Source organism: Loxodonta africana, chromosome X, assembly GCF_030014295.1.
Source record: "Loxodonta africana isolate mLoxAfr1 chromosome X, mLoxAfr1.hap2, whole genome shotgun sequence".
Lineage (NCBI taxonomy): Eukaryota > Metazoa > Chordata > Mammalia > Proboscidea > Elephantidae > Loxodonta > Loxodonta africana.
Genome location: NC_087369.1, coordinates 108773460 through 108799809, shown reverse-complemented (window position 1 = coordinate 108799809; position 26350 = coordinate 108773460).

Below are 26350 nucleotides of genomic sequence, written 5' to 3'. Positions count from 1 at the left end.
ACTTTATAGACCTACTAGATTTATAGTGCTGTTTGCTTATTTTATTTCCTTATTGATCTTTTTCGTCGTATATGATGCATCACTGAAAGTCGTGTATTAAGGTCTCCAACTATCCTTATAGAACAGTCTATTTCTCCTTTCAATTCTCTCAGTTTTTGCTTCATGTATTTTGGGGCTATGGTGCTTATATATTCATATTGTTATATCTTCTTGATGAAGTCACCTTTTGCTATTATAGACTGTCCTCTGTCTCTATAACAGCTTTTGACTTAAATTCAAAATTACCACCCCAGCTCTCTTTTGGTTACTAGTGGCATGGGATATTTTTTCCATCCTTCCAGTTTTAACCTCTTTGTGTCCTTCGGCCTAAGATCTAAGATGTGTCTATTTACATAACATACAGTGGGATCATTTTTTTTTTATCCATTCTGCTACTCTGCCTTTTTGAAAGACACATATAGTCTATTTACATTCACTGCATATATTGGTAAGTAATTACTTCTTCCATTTTGTTACTTGTGTGTGCATGTGTGTGTTTGTATGTCTCATGCCTTCTTTGTTCTTTATTTATATACTGCCAACTTTTGTGTTTTGTTCATATTTTGTAGTGAACTGTTTTGATTCCTTCCTCTTTTCCTTTTATGTGTAATTCTTAGATATTTACTTCATACTAACCATGAGTATTACATTTAACATCTTATGTTTATAACAACCTGGTTGAATTTGATACCATCTTAACTTCAGTAACATATGAAAATTGTATATCAAAACCATTCCTCCACCCCCCACTTATGTTGTCGTTATCACAAGTAATATCTTTATACATCAGATGCTGTGTAACATAAATATATACTTATTTTATATCTTTTTGTCATTATAAAACATGAAAGGCATAACAATTAGCCTTATCAAGTAAAAATAGCTTAAAACTTGCCCTTATACTTGCCTCTGCAATTACCTTTAATGGAGGTCATTCTTTCTAAATATGGCTTCAAGTTACTCTCTAGTGTCCTATCTTCCCTATCAGAAGGCCTCCCTTCAGTATTTCTTGTAGCGTTGCTCTAATGAAATGCACTCTCTCAGTTTTTATATGGGAATGTCTTAATTTTTCCCTCATTCTTGATGAACAGTTTTCCTGGATATAGTACTTGGTTGACAGTTTTTTTCTTTCAGCAACTTAAATAAGTCGATCCATTGCCTTCTGGCCTCCAAGGCTGCTGAAGTGAAATCAACACCGAATATTATTGTGGATCCTTTGTATGTAACTGTTTGCTACTGTGTTGCTGCTTTCTGGATTCTTTGTCTAGAGTTTTTGAAAGTCTGATTATCAAGTGTCTTGGTGTGGATCTCTCTGATTTATTCTATTTGGAATTTTTTGAGTTTTTGCATTTTTAGATTTATGTTCTTTGTCAGGTTTGGAGAGTTTCCTACCATTATTTCTTCAAAGATTCTTTCCATCCCTTTTTCTCTTCTCCTTCTGTGATTTTCATCATGCATATGTTGATTCACATGATGTTGTCGCACAGTTCCACTAAACTATGATGAGAAGTCTTGAGCCTTTTCCCTTGTTGCTCTTCAGCCTCAGTATTTTTCATTATCTTATCTCTAGTTCACTGATTCTTTCTTCTCCTGCTTAAATCTCTTGTTAAATTTTTTCAATGAATTTCTTATTTCAGTTATTGTGTTTTTCAGTTCTGGTACTTCTTTTTGATTTCTTTTTATGGAGTTTATTTAAACTCTCATTTTTGTTTATGCGTTGCTTTCCTGATTTCCTTTAATTCTTTGTGTTTTCCTTAGTTCTTCGAGCTTGTTTAATAAGGCCATATTATATCCTTACAATCTGTTCATTTTTCAAATTTCCTAAATACAATTTCTCTCCCTTCATTTTTTTTCACTTAGCTGGGCCATCATTCCCATTTTCTTTGTGTGCCTTGTTATTTTTTGTTGAATCTGAGACATTAGAAATTTTCAAGATGATAACTTTCTAAATTTTTGCAAGTATTTGGTGTTGTTTACAGTATTTCTAAGCAAATAATATGAGAAGCTGGATTATATGAAGAACAGGGCATCAGAATTAGAGGAAGACTCATTAAGAACCTGCACTGTGCAGATGACATAACCTTGCTTGCTGAAAAGTGAAGAGGACTTGAAACACTTACTGATGAAAGTCAAAAACCACAGTCTTTAGTGTAGATTAAACCTCAACGTAAAGAAAACCAAAATCCTCACAACTGAATCAATAAGCAACATCATGATAAATGCAGAAAAGTCTGAAGTTGTCAAGGACAACTAAAAAGAGGTAGACTCTCAAGAAGATGAAAGGACACAGTGGCTGCAACAAATGGGATCAAGAATAACAAAGTCTGTGAGAATGCTGCAGGACTGGGCAGTGTTTTGTTCTGTTGTATAGTGTCACTATGAGTTGAAATTGACTCAATGGCACCTAACAACAATGACAACATCATTTCTTTCTGCGAGAACCTCCTAGGTGGGCAGAACCTTCAGATTTTGCTTACCACTCCCTCTCCCTCTCTGTGATAACCCTCTTTCAGTTCAGACCAATGTTTCTGTCTGTCAGCAGCACCCAAACAAACCAGAGAAGACACAATAATCTGTCCTTACTGTAGGGGATGGAGCCTTCATTCTTTGTTTATTACTGCCTCCCCTGCTCTGTGAGGACTGTGTTTTCATCCAGACCAAATTTTTAGTCCTTTAATTGCTCCTAAAATTGTCAGAATGCCCACTCTAAATTTACCTCCCATTACAATAAAAAAAAAAAAAAAAAATTTTTATTGGGTGTAGTCCTCAGTCCTTGGTTGCTGCAACCTCATCAGCTCTGTGAAGGTCTGTTTACTCCAGAGCTGGAGACTGGGGCCCTTACTCTTGCTCAGGTGAGCTGTGGGTTGATTGGGACTGTGGCAGCTGTCTGTCTGATGCACGAGAAGGGTGAAGGAGAGATTCACCCTGAACAAAAGACCAATTTATAGCAATCAAAGGCAGAGCTAGGGGCCATTCCTCATGCAGAAGTGAACCATGTGTTGCCTGGCTCTGCTTTAACCATCCATCTGTGTGCTGTAGCAGCCATCTGCGACCACTGACCATTCACTATTCCTGGAGGAGAAGGGGCAGGGACTGTGAAAGAAGTCCTTTTCCTACTGTATAAGATTTTTCATTGACTTGATTCATGCTGCAGGTCCTTTCTATTGTCTTCTGCTCACTAATTCAGAGTCCCACAGCGCTGAGTACAGATTTCTCATTATGTTTCTTGGTGTATTTGTGGGCAGGGTTGGCAACTTAGACCTACTCATACCACAATCTTTTTACATTATTGCCATTATCTTTGGATATTTTTGTCTATTTCCTTTCCTTTTTTTCTATTTCTTTCTTTCCAGTTATATGTAAAAGCATGCCTCACTTAGCTTTTATACTCTGTTCTTTTTTCCCCCAATATTTACTCTCTCTGTGCTGCTATTTGTGTGTTGTTGTTGTTAGGTGCTGTCAAGTTGATTCTGACTCATAGCAACACTATGTAAAACAGGACAAAACACTGCCTGGTCCTGTGCCATCCTCACAATGGTTATTACGTTTGAGCCCATTGTTGCAGCCACTGTGTCAATCCATCTCATTGAGGGTCTTCCTCTTTTTCTCTGACCTGCTAATTTACCAAGCATGATATCCTTCTCCAGGGACTGGTCCCTCCTGATAACATGTTCAAAGTATATGAGACTAAATGTCACCATTGTTTCCTCTAACGAGCATTCGGGCTGTACTTCTTCTAAGATAGTTTTGTTCCATGGTATATTCAATATTCTTTGCCAACACCATAATTCAAAGGCATAAATTCTTCTTCGGTCTTCCTTATTCATTGTCCACAAAACACTGTGGCTTGAGTCAAGAGCACCATAGTCCTTAATGTGACATCTTTGCTTTTCAACACTTTAAAGAGATCTTTTGCAGCAGGTTTGCCCAATGCAATGCGTCTTTTGATTTCTTGACTGCTGCTTCCATGAGCATTGATTGTGGATCCAAGTAAAATGAAGTCCTTGACAACTTCAATCTTTTCTCCACTTATCATGATGTTCCTTTTTGGTCCAGTTGTGAGGATTTTTGTTTTCTTTATGTTGAGGTGTAATGTTCAAGTTCATATATCTTGTGTTCTGCTGTCTAATCTACTGTTAAGCTCATACACTCAGGTTCCAATTTCAGATATTATAAGATAGCATACAAGATATTAAATGTTTTAGTTTTAGACTGTTGTTATGTATTGAATTGTGTCTCCCCAAAACATAGGTTGAAGTCCTAACTCCTGTACATTTGAATGTGACCTTGTTTGAAAATAGAGTTTTTCTTTTGTATCACTTAAGTCAAATGAAGTTATAGTAGAGTAGGGTGAGTCAAAATCCTAATCCCTTCTGAATATTGTGCTGTAAAAGGGGAGAACAGATACAGAAACAGAGTCACACAGGGAGAATACAGCGTGTGAAGATTCATCTACAAGCATCAAAATATTGCCAAAGATTGACAGCAGCCACTAGATACTAGGAGAGAGGCAAGGAACAGCTCCTCTTTCAGATCTATAAGAGAGCGTAGCTTTGCCGATGATCTGGACATGGATTTCTATTCTCCAAAATTGTGAAACAATACATTTTTGTTATTTAAAGCCACACACTTTGTCATATTTTGTTGTAGCAGCCCTAAGAAACAAAGACAAATGTCCTTATGACCTTTACTTTTAGATTTAAAATCTCTGTCAAAATTATCATTTCATCTATGTTCATATTTTTTAATTTCATTTACATATTAATTATAGAAATTTAAATTTTTGTCTGCTAGCTTCTGAATAGATCAAATGTACATTTGTATCTATTATTTACTTTTTACTCTTATCTGCCATATTTTTCTGCCTTTTTCCTTTTTTTTAGCATTTTTGGTTGTATGCTAGATATTATGTTTACAAAATTATAGAGATTCTAGATAATTTTTTTTTCCATCACTGAAGATTCTCCCCTTTATCTGTTCGGGGGAGAAAATGAGATGCTGAGAACTTCAATCCAAAATTGAACTGGCTGGAGCAAGGCTGTAGTTTCAACGAGCCTCTTGTTACCTCTACTTTTTCTCTGTCATGAGTATGGCCCTTTGGACCTCCAATTGGAAGCCTGATTAATTTTTGTCTCTAGGGTCTTTTAGAGATTCTAGCTCTGCTTTTATTGATTTTAGCTCCATTCGCTATCCTCTTACCTCTAATTGCTTCAAAATCTAGCAAATGTCTTGAAGAAGAGAGTGGCAATGCATTTGTGGCAAGTCCTTGTTTTGTAAGCTTAGAAAAATTTGGAAGATTTTGCTCTGCCTTTTAGAAATGTTTTTCCTAGCTTTCCAGCCTCCTGCACTGTATCAGAATTAAGGAAATGCTTCCTGTTGAAAACTGGCCATGTGTTCCGGTTTACTTTATTGTCCAATTTGTCAAGCTCGTCAGCTCCAAACAACCACTAAAAGCTTTGGTGACTTTTCTTTCATCCAGCAGGGACATTGTGCCTGGGGAAGTTTGAAACCTGGGAAATCTTGATCTGTAGGTAGCACACTCAATGGGCATATGCTCCCAGAGAATTAATAGCTGGAGACCATCAACTAACCTCAGAAATCTTCTCTGCTTTCTTGAATTTTAGTTCATTTACTCACCCTTACTTCCACAGCTCTCTGGTTCCTTTTATAATAAGATTTTTGTAGTATATCAGTTTTTTGTTTTTAATTGTTGAGTTGGGAATGCTAGCCTGCCACTGCAAACTTACATCTTATTCAGAAGCAGAATTAGAATAATCGTTTTTTTGTTTGTTTGTTTACTTGCTTTTGTTTTTTACTTTTTTCATTGATATAGTTAATAAACTATTCATTAAAAACAGTTTCTACATGATAATCTTGTTTCAGAAACATCTTGCTTTTCTAGTAAGCATCCTTTTTGAGCTCCATTTCCTATTTAAATATTTTGGGAATAAATAAAATCAGAGAATTATTTTCTTATTAAAAAGAATGTATTTTTTTCCTAAAGGATATACTGAGCTGTCTCATGTGGCAATCATTGATTGTGCTTTCCTTCTTTCTAAGTAAAAACAAACAACCAAACAACCAAAAAAAAAAATGGTTTTTGTGAGTCTCTGTATAAACAAACATTATCGAACACCAAAAAAATCCAAGATATATGCTATTCAATTTCTCCTTGAAAGTCCTTTTCTTATGGCTAGATAGGAAACTGTACTAAAATGGTAAATTGTTCTATCTATTGTTTAATTATTAGTGCATATTTCTGGTAGGACTGTTGTGCCAGGAGGTAGAGACAGTGTAAATGGGCACAGAGGACTCATTCCTTTTAGCAGGATGGTTTTCTAGATTTTTGTCTAACTACTTTACTCTGCTATTAATATCAGGAAAATGGGCAACATGGTTCCTTATTGAAAAATAATCTTATTGTTGATCACACATGGAGTCCCAAATGATGGGTACAATAGTTCTTTTCCTTAAGCTAAAGTCATTTCTTGCAATCACTACAAGTTGAGGTGGAGTGGGAAATTCAGTTTCGCTCACTTCTTAAAAAACTTGTTTGGCCTTTTCTCTCAATTCTAGATAAGTCTCATATGGTTCTGCCTAACCTAATTTGTCCGGAAATCACTTCTCTGTGAACTTCCCTTCTCTTGAGCCCTCTTTGCCATGGAAGTTTGTCTAGCCCCTCCTTATTTCTCCTTGCTTCTTTGTTAGTATTTCTGATATTTTAGCTATGTCTTGTACTACACTGGACACTGCTGGAAAAGTTTTAGATACATGTGGTGAAAAAGAGGATGAGTGAAATCTGCCTTTAAAGATTCAGTTTCAAGGCCAATAATTAATTTTTCAGTTATCTATTGCTGCATAAAACAGTGGCTTCAAATGACAATTTATTATTATATCTCACATTTCTGTGTGTTTAATGGGTTCAACTGGGTGGCTCTTGCTTTAGTCTGTCTTAGTCTGGCTTCTCAATAGGAACAAAACCAGTGATGCACATATATAAATATATAAAGAGAGATTTACTTTGAGAAAATGACTCATGCAATTGTGGGGGCTGGCAAATCCATGAGTCAGGCAGCAGAAAGGAGGCCTCTGCTGGATCACAGGGTTCCAGGGCATGGTGAGTCCAAAATTTGCAGGTCAGGTGGCAGTCTGAAAATTTCTGAAGTCTTGTGTCCCAAGAATGGAGAGTCAGGTGACAAGAAGAGCACAGGTCAAAAGACAGAGAGAGAGAAGTCTTTGCCAGAACATCCATTTATATACTAGGGACAGGCCACACCCCCAATAAAACTTCCCTTTCAACTGATTGGCTGTTCACATTAAATTACAAAATAGAAGGTGACTACATAGTGTCTGCCAAATCACTGAGAACCTAGCCTAGACAATTTGACACATAACATTAACCATTCACAGCCCACCCCTTGTAAACTTGGCACCTATACACATCTCCTTAAACCATACATAATCTCCAAATAAAGACAATTATAAAGTCATACTTGCACCTAACATGATATAACTAACATGTGTACAACTGAAAACACACTAGTCCATTTTATATGTTGAATTTTATAATAAGTAATGGGATAAAGAAGGGAAATTTTTTTTTTCTATACACACACACAAAAACATGTATAACAAAACAAGGAAGAAGCACTCGTAACAATTACAGTCCTTGTTTCTGCAACTGATCATGTGGTCATAGCTGGTATTCAGAATTATCTTCTTCCACTACCTATTACATATTCCCATTGCCATCAGCAAGCACCTCAGTTGGCTGTAGTTCTTTGCCTGGTGGAGTAAACAAAACCTGAGTCATTAGTACTCCTGTTAGTATTGAGTTGTTGTAGTTTAACTGAACAGAAGATTTCAAAGGGCGATTCAAGAAGACAAAGTAATGTATTATAATGGAATGTGCAAAGACCGGGAGTTAGAAAACCAAAAGGGAAGAACATGCTCGGCATTTCTCAAACTGAAAGAACTGAAGAAAAAATTCAAGCCGAGAGTTGCAACATTGAAGGATTCTACAGAAAAAATATCAAAAGAAGATGGAATGAATTCACAGATTCACTGTGCCAAAAAGAATTTGTGAATGTTCAAATATTTTAGGAGGTAGCAAGCGATCAAGAACTGATGGAATTGAAGGAAGAGATCCAAGCTGCACTGAAGACATGGATGAAAAACAAGTTACAGGAATTGGTGGAATATTAATTGAGATGTTTCAACTAACAGATGCAGCACTGGAAGTGCTCACTTGTCTATGGCAAGAAATTTGGAAGACAGCTACCTACCCAACCGACTGGAAGAGATCCATATTTGTACCTATTCCAAAGAAAAGTGATCCAACAAAATGGGAAGATTATCAAGCAATATCATTAATATCACACACAAGTAAAATTTTGCTGAAGATCATTCAAAAGCAGTTGCAACAATACATCAACAGGGAACTGCCAGAAATTCAAGCCTAGATTTGGAAGAGGACATGGAACCAGGGATATCATTGCTGATGTCAGATGGATCCTGGCTGAAAGCAGACAATATCAGAAAGATGTTTACCTGTGTTTTTATTGACTATGCAAAGGCATTCGACTGTGTGGATCATAATAAATAATGGATAACATTGCAGAGAATGGGAATTCCAGAACACTTAATTGTGCTCATGAGGAGCCTGTACTTAGACCAAAAAACAGTCATCTGAACAGAACAAGGGGATACTGCATGGTTTAAATTCAAGAAAGGTGAATGTTAGGGTTGTATTCTTTCACCATACCTGCTCGACCTGTGTGCTGAGCAAATAATCTGAGAAACTGGACTATATGAAGAAGAACAGGGCATCAGGTTTGGAGGAAGACTCATTAACAACATGTATTATGCAGATGACACAACCTTGCTTGCTGAAAGTGAAGAGGACTTGAAACACTGATGAAAATCAAAGACCACAGCTTTCAGTATGGATTAAACCTCAACATAAAGAAAACAAAAATCTTCACAACTGGATCAATAAGTAAAGTCATGAAAAATGCAGAAAAGATTGAAGTTATCAAGGATTTCATTTTGCTTAAATCCACAATGAATGCCCATGGAAGCAGCAGTCAAGCAAACAATGCATTGTATTAGGCAAATCTACTGCAAAAGACCTCTTTAAAGTGTTAAAGAACAAAGAAGACACTTTAAGGACTAAGGTGTGCCTGACCCAAGGCATGGCGTTTTCAGTTGCCTCATATGGATGTGAAAGCTGGACAATGAATAAGGAAGACCAAAGAAAAATTGATGCCTTTGAATTATGGTGTTGGTGGAGAATATTGAATATACCATGGACTGCCATAAAAACAAATAAATTTGTCTTTGAAAAAGTACAGCCAGAATTCTCATTAGAGACAAGGATAGCGAGACTTGGTCTCACATACTTTGAACATGTTACCAGGAAGGACCAGTCCCTGGAGAAGGACATCACGCTTGGTAAAGCAGAGGATTAGCGAAACAGAGGAAGACCTTCAATGAGATGGATTGACAGTTCCTGCAACAATGGGCTCAAGCATAACAACAACTGTGAGGATGGCACAGGACTGGGCAGTATTTCTTTCTGTGGTACATGGGGTCGCTATGAGTCAGAACTGACCCGATGGCACCTAATGAAAACAAGAGTTTTTTTTTTTTTTTAATAATTGATTTTATTTATTTGGTTTTTTGTTCTTGAGAAATACACACACCAAAAACATACATCAGGCGGGGCCAAGATGGCGGACTAGGTAGACGCTACCTCGGATCCCTCTTGCAACAAAGACTCGGAAAAACAAGTGAATCGAGCACATACATAACAATCTACCAACCCTGAACAACAAACACAGATTTAGAGACGGAGAATGAACAAATACGGGGAAGCAGCGATTGTTTTAAGAGCCTGGAGCCAGCACAGCGTACCAGTCAGCGGATTTTCTGGAAAAACTAGTTTCCCAGTGATGGCTCGGAGACAGCAGTCCATATCAAACCACATAAAGAAGCAGACCATGACAGCTTCTCCAACCCCCCAAACAAAAGAATCAAAATCTTCCCCAAATGAAGATACAATCCTGGAATTATCAGATACAGAATATAAAAAACTAATTTACAGAATGCTTCAAGACATCAGAAACGAAATAAGGCAAACTGCAGAAAAAGCCAAGGAACACACTGATAAAACAGTTGAAGAACTCAAAAAGATTATTCAAGAACATAGTGGAAAAATTAATAAGTTGCAAGAATCCATACAGAGACAACATGTAGAAATCCAAAAGATTAACAATAAAATTAAAGAATTAGACAATGCAATAGGAAGTCAGCGGAGCAGACTCGAGCAATTAGAATGCAGACTGGGACATCTGGAGGACCAGGGAATCAACACCAACATAGCTGAAAAAAAATCAGAGAAAAGAATTAAAAAAAATGAAGAAACCCTAAGAATCATGTGGGACTCTATCAAGAAGGATAACTTGCGGGTGATTGGAGTCCCAGAACAGGGAGGGGGGACAGAAAACACAGAGAAAAGAGTTGAAGAACTCCTGACACAAAACTTCCCTGACATCATGAAAGACGAAAGGATATCTATCCAAGATGCTCATCGAACCCCATTTAAGATTGATCCAAAAAGAAAAACACCAAGACATATTATCATCAAACTCGCCAAAACCAAAGATAAACAGAAAATTTTAAAAGCAGCCAGGGAGAAAAGAAAGGTTTCCTTCAAGGGAGAATCTAAGAATAAGTTCAGACTACTCAGCAGAAACCATGCAGGCAAGAAGGGAATGGGACGACATATACAGAGCACTGAAGGAGAAAAACTGCCAGCCAAGGATCATATACCCAGCAAAACTCTCTCTGAAATATGAAGGCGAAATTAAGATATTTACAGATAAACACAAGTTTAGAGAATTTGCAAAAACCAAACCAAAGCTACAAGAAATACTAAAGGATATTGTTTGGGCAGAAACCAATAATATCAGATACCAGCACAACACAAGGTCACAAAACAGAACGTCCTGATATCAACTCAAATAGGGAAATCACAAAAACAAACAAATTAAGATTAATTAAAAAAAAATACACATAACAGGGAATCATGGAAGTCAATAGGTAAACGATCACAATTAGCAAAAAGAGGGACTAAATACAGGAGGCATTGAACTGCCAGATGGAGAGTGATACAAGGCAATATAGAACAATAAAAGTTAGGTATTTACTTGGAAAAATAGGGGTAAATAATAAGGTAACCACAAAAAGGTATAACCACTCCATAACTCAAGATAAAAGCCAAGAAAAACGTAACGACTCAACAAACATAAAGTCAAACACTACGAAAATGAGGATCTCACAATTTAATAAGAAAAACGCCTCAGCACAAAAAAGTATGTGGAAAAATGAAATTGTCAACAACACACATGAAAAGGCATCAAAATGACAGCACTAAAAACTTATTTATCTATAATTACGCTGAATGTAAATGGACTAAATGCACCAATAAAGAGACAGAGAGTCACGGACTGGATAAAGAAACACGATCCATCTATATGCTGCCTACAAGAGACACACCTTAGGCTTAGAGACACAAACAAACTAAAACTCAAAGGATGGAAAAAAATATATCAAGCAAACAATAAGCAAAAAAGAAGAGGAGTAGCAATATTAATTTCTGACAAAATAGACTTTAGACTTAAATCCACCACAAAGGATAAAGAAGGACACTATATAATGATAAAAGGGACAAATGATCAGGAAGACATAACCTTATTAAATATTTACGCACCCAATGACAGGGCTGCAAGACACATAAATCAAATTTTAACAGAACCGGAAAGTGAGATAGACACCTCCACAATTATACTAGGAGACTTCAACACACCACTTTCAGAGAAGGATAGGACTTCCAGTAAGAAGCTCAATAGAGACACGGAAGACCTAATTGCTACAATCAACCAACTTGACCTCAATGACTTATGCAGAACTCTCCACCCAACTGCTGCAATGTATACTTTTTTTTCTAGTGCACATGGAACATTCTCTAGAAGAGACCACATATTAGGTCATAAAACAAACCTTTGCCGAGTCCAAAACATCGAAATATTACAAAGCATCTTCTCAGACCACAAGGCAATAAAACTAGAAATCAATAACAGAAAAACTAGGGAAAAGAAATGAAATACTTGGAAACTGAACAATACCCTCCTGAAAAAAGACTGGGTTATAGAAGACATCAAGGAGGGACTAAGGAAATTCATAGAATGCAACGAGAATGAAAATACTTCCTATCAAAACCTCTGGGACACAGCAAAAGCAGTGCTCAGAGGCCAATTTATATCGATAAATGCACACATACAAAAAGAAGAAAGAGCCAAAATCAGAGAACTCTCCCTACAACTTGAACAAATAGAAAGTGAGCAACAAAAGAATCCATCAGGCACCAGAAGAAAACAAATAATAAAAATTAGAGCTGAACTAAATGAATTAGAGAACAGAAAAACAATTGAAAGAATTAACAAAGCCAAAAGCTGGTTCTCTGAAAAAATTAACAAAATTGATAAACCATTGGCTAGACTGACTAAAGAAATACAGGAAAGGAAACAAATAACCCAAATAAGAAACGAGAAGGGCCACATCACAACAGAACCAACTGAAATTAAAAGAATCATATCAGATTGTTACAAAAAATTGTACTCTAACAAATTTGCAAACCTAGAAGAAATGGATGTATTCCTGGAAAAACACTACCTACCTAAACTAACACATTCAGAAGTAGAACAACTAAATAGACCCATAACAAAAAAAGAGATTGAAACGGTAATCAAAAAACTCCCAACAAAAAAAAGCCCTGACCCGGACGGCTTCACTGCAGAGTTCTACCAAACTTTCAGAGAAGAGTTAACACCACTACTACTGAAGGTATTTCAAAGCATAGAAAATGACAGAATACTAGCCAACTCATTCTATGAAGTCACCATCTCCCTGATACCAAAACCAGGTAAAGACATTACAAAAAAAGAAAATGATAGACCTATATCCCTCATGAACATAGATGCAAAAATCCTCAACAAGATTCTAGCCAATAGAATCCAACAACACATCAAAAAAATAATTCACCCTGATCAAGTGGGATTTATACCAGGTATGCAAGGCTGGTTTAAAATCAGAAAAAACATTAATGTAATTCATCACATAAATAAAACAAAAGACAAAAACCACATGATCTTCTCAATTGATGCATAAAAGGCATTTGAAAAAGTCCAATACCCATGTATGATAAAAACTCTTACCAAAATAGGAATTGAAGGAAAATTCCTCAACATAATAAAGGGCATCTATGCAAAGCCATTTTTATGCAAAGCCAACAGCCAATATCACTCTAAATGGAGAGAACCTGAAAGCATTTCCCTTGAGAACGGGAACCAGACAAGGATGCCCTTTATCACCACTCTTATTCAACATCGCACTTGAAGTCCTAGCCAGGGCAATTAGGCTAGACAAAGAAATAAAAGGCATCCGGATTGGCAAGGAGGAAGTAAAGTTATCACTATTTGCAGATGACATGATCTTATACACAGAAAACCCTAAGGAATCCTCCAGAAAACTACTGAAACTAATAGAAGAGTTTGGCAGAGTCTCAGGTTATAAAATAAACATACAAAAATCACTTGGATTCCTCTACATCAACAAAAAGAACACCCAAGAGGAAATAACCAAATCAATACCATTCACAGTAGCCCCCAAGAAGATAAGATACTTAGGAATAAATCTTACCAAGGATGTAAAAGACCTATACAAAGAAAACTACAAAGCTCTACTACAAGAAATTCAAAAGGACATACTTAAGTGGAAAAACATACCTTGCTCATGGATAGGAAGACTTAACACAGTAAAAATGTCTATTCTACCAAAAGCCATCTATACATTTAATGCACTTCTGATCCAAATTCCAATGTCATATTTTAAGGGGATAGAGAAACAAATCACCAATTTCATATGAAAGGGAAAGAAGCCCCGGATAAGCAAAGCATTACTGAAAAAGAAGAAAGTGGGAGGCCTCACTCTACCAGATTTTAGAACCTATTATACAGCCACAGTAGTCAAAACAGCCTGGTACGGGTACAACAACAGACACATAGACCAATGGAACAGAATTGAGAACCCAGATATAAATCCATCCACGTATGAGCAGCTGATATTTGACAAAGGCCCAGTGTCAGTTAATTGGGGAAAAGACAGTCTTTTTAACAAATGGTGCTGGCATAACTGGATATCCATTTGCAAAAAAATGAAACAGGACCCATACCTCACACCATGCACAAAAACTAACTCCAAGTGGATCAAAGACCTAAACATAAAGACTATAACGATAAAGATCATGGAAGAGAAAATAGGGACAACCCTAGGAGCCCTAATACAAGGCATAAACAGAATACAAAACATTACCAAAAATGATGAAGAGAAACCCGATAACTGGGAGCTCCTAAAAATCAAACACCTATGCTCATCTAAAGACTTCACCAAAAGAGTAAAAAGACCACCTACAGACTGGGAAAGAATTTTCAGCTATGACATCTCTGACCAGCGCCTGATCTCTAAAATCTACATGATTCTGTCAAAACTCAACCACAAAAAGAGAAACAACCCAATCAAGAAGTGGGCAAAGGACATGAACACACACTTCACTAAAGAAGATATTCAGGCAGCCAACAGATACATGAGAAAATGCTCTCGATCATTAGCCATTAGAGAAATGCAAATTAAAACTACGATGAGATTCCATCTCACACCAACAAGGCTGGCATTAATCCAAAAAACACAAAATAATAAATGTTGGAGAGGCTGCGGAGAGATTGGAACTCTTATACACTGCTGGTGGGAATGTAAAATGGTACAACCACTTTGGAAATCTACCTGGCGTTATCTTAAACAGTTAGAAATAGAACTACCACACAACCCAGAAATCCCACTCCTGGGAATATACCCTAGAGATACAAGAGCCTTCACACAAACAGATATATGCACACCCATGTTTATTGCAGCTCTGTTTACAATAGCAAAAAGCTGGAAGCAACCAAGGTGTCCATCAACGGTTGAATGGGTAAATAAATTGTGGTATATTCACACAATGGAATACTACGCATCGATAAAGAACAGTGATGAATCTGTGAAACATTTCATAACATGGAGGAACCTGGAAGGCATTATGCTGAGCGAAATTAGTCAGAGGCAAAAGGACAAATATTGTATAAGAGCACTATTATAAGATCTTGAGAAATAGTAAAAACTGAGAAGAACACATACTTTTGTGGTTACGAAGTGGGGAGGGAGGGAGGGAGGGAGAGGGTTTTTTATTGATTAATCAGTGGGTAAGAACCGCTTTGGGTGAAGGGAAAGACAACACTCAATACATGGAAGGTCAGCTCAATTGGACTGGACCAAAAGCAAAGAAGTTTCCAGGATAAAATGAATGCTTCAAAGGTCAGCAGAGCAAGGGCGGGGATCTGGGGACCATGGTTTGAGGGGACTTCTAAGTCAATTGGCATAATAATTCTATTATGAAAACATTCTGCATCCCACTTTGAAATGTGGTGTCTGGGGTCTTAAATGCTAACAAGCGGCCATCTAAGATGCATCAATTGGTCTCAACCCACTTGGAGCAAAGGAAAATGAAGAACACCAAGGTCACACGACAACTAAGAGCCCAAGAGACAGAAAGGGCCACATGAACCAGAGACCTACATCATCCTGAGACCAGAAGAACTAGTTGGTGCCCGGCCACAACTGATGACAGCTCTGACAGGGAGCACAATAGAGAACTCCTGAGGGAGCAGGAGATCAGTGGGATGCAGACCCCAAATTCTCATAAAAAGACCATACTTAATGGTCTGACTGAGACTAGAGGAATCCCGGCGGCCATGGTCCACAGACCTTTTGTTGGCCCAGGACAGGAACCATCCCCAAAGACAACTCATCAGACATGAAAGGGACTGGCCAGTGGGTGGGAGAGAGATGCTGATGAAGAGTGAGCTAATTATATCAGGTGGACACTTGAGATTGTGTTGGCATCTCTTTTCTGGAGGGGGGATGGGAGGATAGACGGAGTGGGAAGCTGGCAAAATTGTCACGAAAGGAGAGACTGAAAGGGCTGACTCATTAGGGGGAGAGCAAGTGGGAGTACGGAGTAAGATGTATGTAAACTTATATGTGACAGACTGATTGGATTTGTAAACGTTCACTTGAAGCTTAATAAAAGTTAATAAAAAAAAACTGTAAAAAAAAACACATCAACGTGTGTTTCTGCCTGTACTTTTCAGTTACATTGATTACATTCTTGGAGTTGTGCAATCATTGACTTTTATCACAGGGCATGATAGTATTAGGAGATGCCCTAAGGGATATCCTGTATTGCAGATATACACTTCCTTACTTCCATTATGTAATAACACTCCAATTTCACCTTGGTAATCAGGATTAAGAAATCAAATGGTGTATTGTATTGGGCAAATCTGTGGTGGCAATAAACTCTTTAAAGTTTTAAAATGCAAAGTTATCCTGACTCAAGTCATGGTGTTTTCAGTCCCCTCATACACATGCAAAAGCTGGAAAATGACTAAGGAAGATGGAAGAAGAATTGATGCATTTGAAATATGGTGTTGGTGAAGAATATTTAGTATACCATGGACTACCAGAAGAACAAACAAATATGTCTTGAAAGAAGTACAGCCAGAATGTTCCTTAGAAGTGAGTATGGTGAGACTTTGTGTCACATAATTTGGGCATGTTATCAGGAGGGACCATTCCCTGGAGAAGGGCATCATGCTTGTTAAAGTAGAGGGTCAGTGAAAAAGAGGAGAAGCCTCAAAGAGATGAATTGACACAGTGGCTGCAACAGCAGGCTCAAACATAGCAACAATTGTGAGGATGGCGATGTGACCATGCCCCCTTTGGGCAGCAGTTCATTCTGTTGTACATAGTGTCGCTATGAGTTGGAACCAATTCAACGGTACCTAACAACAACAACAACAATCAGGATCAATCATACCAGCTGATATGGTAACTCCCTTCTTTGTCTGTTGATTCAGAGTAATGAGGAATCCAAAGTAGCTGGGTGGCATCCTTAACTTCCAAGTCAATGGAATCATTGGTGTGTTTCCTGGTAGGAGTATTTCTTTCTTTGGAAGTGGGACCCCTAGACCAGCAAAGCATAGGGCCACAGGGACAGGACGCAAAAATTTTGTAAGTGGGTAACTAAGAGTAATGGTGAGTGGTGCCACTATTATTTCCACCCCTTGATTACTGGATCCATGGATCCTGCCTATTTGAGAAGTAGCACCGTATGTTGGATGCTGATTTAAAGCATATACAGTCTCCTGGAGAACATTACCCAATCACTGCAATGTATTTCCATCTAGCTGGCGACATAATTGAGTCTTTGAAAGACCATATCTTTCTATCAAGCCAGCTGCTTCAGGATAATGAGGAACATGGTTGTTGTTAGGTGCTGTCAAGTTGATTCTGACTCATAGTGACCTTATATACAACAGAATGAAACACCGCCCAGTCCTGCACAATTCTTGAAATTATTACTATGTTTGAGCACATTGTTGCAGCTACTGTGTAAATCAATCTCATTGATGGCCTTCCTCTTTTTCACTGACACTGTACCAGGCATGATATCCCTCTCCAGGGACTTGTCGCTACTGATAATATGGAAGACCAGTGAATTCCATAAGTATGTGTAAATGAATTGGTACTTCATCTGCTGTAAAGTCAGTTCTTTGTTTCAAGGCAATGCTGTGTGATACCAAGACAATGGATAAGACATTCTCTAAGTCCACAGATGGTAGTTTTGGCAGAAGCATTGCATGAAAGGAAGGCAAATCTATATACATACTAAGTGTCTGTTCTGGTAAGTACAAAATGCTGCCCTTTCCATTATGGAAACCACCCAATGTAATCAACCTGCCCCCAGGTTGCTGGCTGATCACCCCAAGGAGTGGTACCATATCAAGGACTCAGTATAGGTCTTTGCTGCTGGCAGATTGGGCACTCAGCAGTGGCTGTAGCCAAGTTGGCCTTGGTGACTAGAAGTCCATGTTGCTGAACCCATGCATAACCTCCATCCCTGCCACCATGCCCCCTTTGGGCAGTGTCAGGTGTGGCTGGAGAAAGAGGGTGACTTGTATCCATAGCACATATCATCTTATCTACTTGATTGTTAAAACACTCCTCTGCTGAAGTCACTATATGTTGAGAATTCACATGAGACATAAATATCTTCACTTCTTTGGCTCATTCAGAGAGGTCTATTCACATGCTTCTTCCCCATACCTCCTTTCACCAATTTTCCAATCATGTTTGTTCCAAGCTCTTGACCATCTAGCCAAATCATCGCCCACAGCCTGTGAATCAGTATACAATTGCACATCTGACCATTTCTAATTCCAAACAAAATGAACTACCAGCTGCACCACTCAAGGTTCCGTCCACTGGAAGCATTTCCTTTCACCACTGTCCTTCAGGAAGCTTCCATAAAGGGGCTGCAGTGCTGCCTCTGTCCACTTTTGAGTGGTGCCTGCATATCTTGCACATACCATTTAATGACAGAGTCCTGCTGTGCACATCTGACTTTATGACTCTGTGGGTCAAACAATACCCAGTTTATGATATGCTGTTCAGGCTGCAGGGTGACTTAGTGGCCCATGGTTAATTGTTTAGTCTCTACTAAGGTCCAGCAACAAGCCAAAAGCTGTTTCTCAAAACGAGAGTTGTTATCTGCAGAGGATGGCAGGGTTTTAACTCCAAAATCCTAAAGATCTGCACTATCATTCACTAATAGGGGACTGCCAAAGACTATCCCCATCTCTATCTGCCACTGACACTTTGAGCACAATTGAATCAGCGGAGTCATATGGTCCAAGTGGCACAGCAGCTAGCACAACAGCTTCAACCTGTTTCAGAGCCTTTACTCTTCCGGGACCCATTCAAAACTACCAGCTTTTTGAGTCTCTTAGTAAATAGGCTGGACATGAAGGATATGCTGCCCCCAAAATCCTAAGTGGCCCACCAGGCATTGTGCCTCTTTTTAGTTGCAGGGAGTCCATATGTAACAACTATCCTTCACCTTAGAAGGGATATCTCAATATGCCCCACACTACTGGATCTCTAGCTGTTTCATTGAGGTGGAAGGTGCCTGAATTTTTGTCCGATTAATTTCCTACCCTCTAGCAGACAAATGTCTTACCAATAAGTATAGAATCATTGATATATCTTCTTTACTAGGTCCAATCAGCATAATGTCATCAATGCAATGCACCAATGTGATGTTTTGCGGATGGGAAAGGCAATCAAGGTCCCTGAGACCTAAATTATGACACAGGGCAGGAGAGTTGATAAACCCCTCAGGTAGGACAGTGAAGGTGTATTGCTGGCCTTTCCAGCTGAAGGCAAACTGCTTCTGACTGACTTTAGAAAAAAGTATCAAGAAGAAGGCATTGGCCAGATCAATAGCTGCATACCAGGCACCAGGAGATATATTAGATCCATCTGTTTTCTGCACAGGCCTAATAGGCGAGGTGAACGAGGATGTGTTGTGGAAATCACCACCCCTGTGTCCATCAAGCCCTTCGTGGTGACAGTAATCATTTCAGTCCCTCCAGGAATTTGATAATGCTTTTGATTTACTATTTTATTGGGTAGGGGGCAGTTCTATTGGCTTCCATTTGGTCTTTTCTACCATATTACCCCTTATTTTACATGTCAGGGATCTCATGTGGGGATTCAACCAGTTGCTGAGCATGTATATTCCAATTATGCATTATGGAACTGGTAAAATCACTACAGGATGGGTTTAGAGACTTACTGGATCCACTGAGAGACAGATCTGAGTTAATATTCCATTAATAAACCTGACCTCAATATGCCCCTACTCTGACGGGTATGCCGCAGTGACATTCTGTGTCTCCTAAAATTAGTGTCACTTCACAGCCAGCATCCAGTAATCCCCGAAATGCCTGATTGTTCCCTTTTTCCCAAAGAACACTAACTCTCTTTAAAAACCATAGATCCTTTGAGGAAGGCTGGGGGAAAGATTGTTGTATTAGGTGCAACGAAGTTGGTCCTGGCTCATAGCGACCCTATGTATATAAAAACGAAACACACCCTGGTCTTGTGTCATGTTCACAATCATTGCTATGTTTGAGCCCATTGTTGCAGCCACTGCGTCAGTCCATCTCATTGAGAGTCTTCCTCTTTTTCACTGACTCTCTACCAAGCACGATGCCCTTCTCCAGGGACAAGTCCCTCCTGATGATATGTCCAAAGTGCATGAGATGAAGTCTCACCATCCTCGCTTCGAAGGAGCAGTCTGGCTGTATTTCTTCCAGCACACATTTCTTCCTTGTTCTAGAATTCTGTGATATAAACAATATTCTTTGACAACACCATAATTCAAATGTGTCTATTCTTCTTCAGTCTTCTTTATTCATTGTCCAGCTTTCACACGTGTATGAGGCCATTGAAAATACCATAGTTTGGATCACATACACCTTAGTCCTAAAAGTGACATCTTTGCTTTTTAACACTTGAAAGAAGTCTTTTGCAACAGATTTGCCCAATGCAGTACATTGTTGGATTTCTTGACTGTTGCTTCCGTGGGTGCTGATTATGGATCCAAATAAAATGAAATCCTTGACAAGTTCAATATTTTCTCCAATTATCATGATGTTGCTTATTATTAAAGTTGTGAGGATTTTTGTTTTCCTTATATTAAGGTGTAATCCGTACTGAAGGCTGTAGACTTTGATTTTCATCAGTAAGTGATTCAAGTCCTCTTCACTTTCAGCAAGCAAGGTTGAGTCATCTGCATATTGCAAGTTGTCAATGAGTTTTCCTCCAATCCTGATGCTTCGTTTTTCTTCATGTAGTCCAGCTTCTCTGATTATTTCTTAGCAGACAGATTGAATAGGTATGGTTAAAGGACACAATCTTGATACACACTTTTCTTAACTTTAAAACACGTAGTTTCCCCTTGTTCTGTTCAAACAACTGTCTCTTGGTCTATGTACAGGTTCTGCATGAGCACAATTAAATGTTCTAGAATTTCCATTCTTGGCAATTTTATCCATAATTTGTTATGATCTACACAGTTGAATGCCTTTGCATAGTCAAAAAACACAGGTAAACATCTTTCTGGAGTTCTCTATTTTCAGCCAAAATTCATCTGACATCAGCGATATCCTTTGTTCCATGCCACTTCTCGTACTGCTTGAATTTATGGCAGTTTCCTCTCGATGTATTGGTGCAACACTTTTTAAAATTATCTTTGGCATAATTTTACTTGCATGTGATATTAATAATATTGTTTGATAATTTCTACATTACATTGGGTCACCTTTCTTTGGACTAGGCACAGATATGGATCTCTTCCAATCGGTTGGCCCAGGTAGCTGTCTTCTGAATTTCTTGGCATAGACCAGTGAGCACTTCCAATGTTGCGTCTCTTTGTTGAAATATGGCAACTGGTATTCCGTCAATTCCTGGAGTCCTGTTTTACACCAATGCCTTCAGTGTAGCTCTGACTTATTTCAATACTATCGGTTGTTAACAATATGATACCTCTTGAAATGGTTGCACATTGACCAATTCTGCTTGGTGCAGTGACTCTGTGTATTCCTCCAATCTTCTTTTGATGCTTCCTGCATCAATCAATCTTTTGCCCATAGAATCCTTCTATATTGCATCTCAAGGCTTGAATTTTTTCTTCAGTTCTTTCGGCTTCAGAAATGTTGAGTCGTTCCTCCCTTTTTGTTTTCTAACTCTAAGTCTTTGCACATTTCCTTATAATACTTTGTCTTCTTGAGCTCCTCTGTTCAGCTGTTTTAATTCATTGTTTCTTCCATTTGCTTTAGCTACTCTATGTTCAAGAGCAAATTTTAGAGTCTCTTCTGACATCCATTTTGTTTTTTTCTTTCTTTCCGGTCTTTTTTTTTTTTTTTTTTTTAACTATTTCTCAAGATTTTATAATAGTGGTCTTATACAATATTTGTCCTTTTGCCTCTGACTAATTTCGCTCAGCATAATGCCTTCCAGGTTCCTCCATGTTATGAAATGTTTCAGAGATTCGTCACTGTTCTTTATCGATGCGTAGTATTCCACTGTGTGAATATACCACAATTTATTTACCCATTCATCCGTTGATGGACACCTTGGTTGCTTCCAACTTTTTGCTATTGTAAACAGAGCTGCAATAAACATGGGTGTGCATATATCTGTTTGTATGAAGGCTCTTGTATCTCTAGGGTATATTCCCAGGAGTGGGATTTCTGGGTTGTATGGTAGTTCTATTTCTAACTGTTTAAGATAACGCCAGATAGATTTCCAAAGTGGTTGTACCATTTTACATTCCCACCAGCAGTGTATAAGAGTTCCAATCTCTCCGCAGCCTCTCCAACATTTATTATTTTCTGTTTTTTGGATTAATGCCAGCCTTGCTGGTGTGAGATGGAATCTCATCGTAGTTTTAATTTGCATTTCTCTAATGGCTAATGATCGAGAGCATTTTCTCATGTATCTGTTGGCTGCCTGAATATCTTCTTTAGTGAAATGCGTGTTCATATCCTTTGCCCACCTCTTGATTGGGTTGTTTGTCTTTTTGTGGTTGAGTTTTGACAGAATCATGTAGATTTTAGAGATCAGGCACTGGTCGGAGATGTCATAGCTGAAAATTCTTTCCCAGTCTGTAGGTGGTCTTTTTACTCTTTTGGTGAAGTCTTTAGATGAGCATAGGTGTTTGATTTTTAGGAGCTCCCAGTTATCGGGTTTCTCTTCATCATTTTTGGTAATGTTTTGTATTCTGTTTATACCTTGTATTAGGGCTCCTAGGGTTGTCCCTATTTTTTCTTCCATGATCTTTATCGTTTTAGTCTTTATGTTTAGGTCTTTGATCCACTTGGAGTTAGTTTTTGTGCATGGTGTGAGGTATGGGTCCTGTTTCATTTTTTTGCAAATGGATATCCAGTTATGCCAGCACCATTTGTTAAAAAGGCTGTCTTTTCCCCAATTAATTGACACTAGTCCTTTGTCAAATATCAGCTGCTCATACGTGGATGGATCTATGTCTGGGTTCTCAATTCTGTTCCATTGGTCTATGTGCCTGTTGTTGTACCAGTACCAGGTTGTTTTGACTACTGTGGCTGTATAATAGGTTCTGAAGTCAGGTAAAGTGAGGCCTCCCACTTTCTTCTTCTTTTTCAGTAATGCTTTGCTTATCCGGGGCTTCTTTCCCTTCCATATGAAATTGGTGATTTGTTTCTCTATCCCCTTAAAATATGACATTGGAATTTGGATCGGAAGTGCGTTAAATGTATAGATGGCTTTTGGTAGAATAGACATTTTTACTATGTTAAGTCTTCCTATCCATGAGCAGGGTATGTTTTTCCACTTAAGTATGTCCTTTTGAATTTCTTGTAGTAGAGCTTTGTAGTTTTCTTTGTATAGGTCTTTTACATCCTTGGTAAGATTTATTCCTAAGTATCTTATCTTCTTGGGGGCTACTGTGAATGGTATTGATTTGGTTATTTCCTCTTTGGTGTTCTTTTTGTTGATGTAGAGGAATCCAAGTGATTTTTTTATGTTTATTTTATAACCTGAGACTCTGCCAAACTCTTCTATTAGTTTCAGTAGTTTTCTGGAGGATTCCTTAGGGTTTTCTGTGTATATAATCATGTCATCTGCAAATAGTGATAACTTTACTTCTTCCTTGCCAATCCGGATACCTTTTATTTCTTTGTCTAGCCGAATTGCCCTGGCTAGGACTTCTAGCACGATGTTGAATAAGAGTGGTGATAAAGGGCATCCTTGTCTGGTTCCCGTTCTCAAGGGAAATGCTTTCAGGTTCTCTCCATTTAGAGTGATATTGGCTGTTGGCTTTGCATAAAAATGGCTTTGCATAGATGCCCTTTATTATGTTGAGGAATTTTCCTTCAATTCCTATTTTGGTAAGAGTTTGTATCATACATGGGTGTTGGACTTTGTCAAATGCCTTTTCTGCATCAATTGAGAAGATTATGTGGTTTTTGTCTTTTGTTTTATTTATGTGATGGATTACATTAATGGTTTTTCTGATATTAAACCAGCCTTGCATACCTGGTATAAATCCCACTTGATCAGGGTGAATTATTTTTTTGATATGTTGTTGGATTCTATTGGCTAGAATTTTGTTGAGGATTTTTGCATCTATGTTCATGAGGGATATAGGTCTATCATTTTCTTTTTTTGTAATGTCTTTACCTGGTTTTGGTATCAGGGAGATGGTGGCTTCATAGAATGAGTTGGGTAGTATTCCCTCATTTTCTATGCTTTGGAATACCTTCAGAAGTAGTGGTGTTAACTCTTCTCTGAAAGTTTTGTAGAACTCTGCAGTGAAGCCGTCCGGGTCAGGGCTTTTTTTTGTTGGGAGTTTTTTGATTACCGTTTCAATCTCTTTTTTTGTTATGGGTCTATTTAGTTGTTCTACTTCTGAATGTGTTAGTTTAGGTAGGTAGTGTTTTTCCAGGAATTCATCCATTTCTCCAAGGTTTTCAAATTTGTTAGAGTACAATTTTTCATAATAATCTGAAATGATTCTTTTAATTTCATTTGGTTCTCTTGTGATGTGGTCCTTCTCGTTTCTTATTCGGGTTATTTGTTTCCTTTCCTGTATTTCTTTAGTCAGTCTAGCCAATGGTTTATCAATTTTGTTAATTTTTTCAAAGAACCAGCTTTTGGCTTTGTTAATTCTTTCAATTGTTTTTCTGTTCTCTAATTCATTTAGTTCAGCTCTAATTTTTATTATTTGTTTTCTTCTGGTGCCTGATGGATTCTTTTGTTGCTCACTTTCTATTTGTTCAAGTTGTAGGGAGAGTTCTCTGATTTTGCTCTTTCTTCTTTTTGTATGTGTGCATTTATCGATATAAATTGGCCTCTGAGCACTGCTTTTGCTGTGTCCCAGAGGTTTTGATAGGAAGTATTTTCATTCTCGTTGCATTCTATGAATTTCCTTAGTCCCTCCTTGATGTCTTCTATAACCCAGTCTTTTTTCAGGAGGGTATTGTTCATTTTCCAAGTATTTGATTTCTTTTCCCTAGTTTTCCTGTTATTGATCTCTAGTTTTATTGCCTTGTGGTCTGAGAAGATGCTTGGTAATATTACGATGTTTTGGACTCGGCAAAGGTTTGTTTTATGACCTAATATGTGGTCTATTCTAGAGAATGTTCCATGTGCACTAGAAAAAAAAGTATACTTTGCAGCAGTTGGGTGGAGAGTTCTGTATAAGTCAATGAGGTCAAGTTGGTTGATTGTTGTAAGTAGGTCTTCCATGTCTCTATTGAGCTTCTTACTGGATGTCCTGTCCTTCTCTGAAAGTGGTGTGTTGAAGTCTCCTACTATAATTGTGGAGGTGTCTATCTCACTTTTCAATTCTGTTAAAATTTGTTTTATGTTTCTTGCAGCCCTGTCATTGGGTGCGTAAATATTTAATATGGTTATGTCTTCCTGATCAATTGTCCCTTTTATCATTGTATAGTGTCCTTCTTTATCCTTTGTGGTGGATTTAAGTCTAAAGTCTATTTTGTCAGAAATTAATATTGCTACTCCTCTTCTTTTTTGCTTATTGTTTGCTTGATATATTTTTTTCCATCCTTTGAGTTTTAGTTTGTTTGTGTCTCTAAGTCTAAGGTGTGTCTCTTGTAGGCAGCATATGGAAGGATCGTGTTTCTTTATCCAGTCTGAGACTCTCTGTCTCTTTATTGGTGCATTTAGTCCATTTACATTCAGGGTAATTATAGATAAATAAGTTTTTAGTGCTGTCATTTTGATGCCTTTTCATGTGTGTTGTTGACCATTTCATTTTTCCACATACTTTTTTGTGCTGAGACTTTTTCTTAGTAAATTGTGAGATCCTCATTTTCATAGTGTTTGACTTTATGTTTGTTGAGTCGTTACGTTTTTCTTGGCTTTTATCTTGAGTTATGGAGTTGTTATACCTTTTTGTGGTTACCTTATTATTTACCCCTATTTTTCTAAGTAAAAACCTAACTTGTATTGTTCTATATTGCCTTGTATCACTCTCCATCTGGCAGTTCAATGCCTCCTGTATTTAGTCCCTCTTTTTGATTATTGTGATCTTTTACCTATTGACTTCCATGATTCCCTGTTATGTGTATTTTTTTTTAATTAATCTTAATTTGTTTGTTTTTGTGATTTCCCTATTTGAGTTGATATCAGGACGTTCTGTTTTGTGACCTTGTGTTGTGCTGGTATCTGATATTATTGGTTTTCTGCC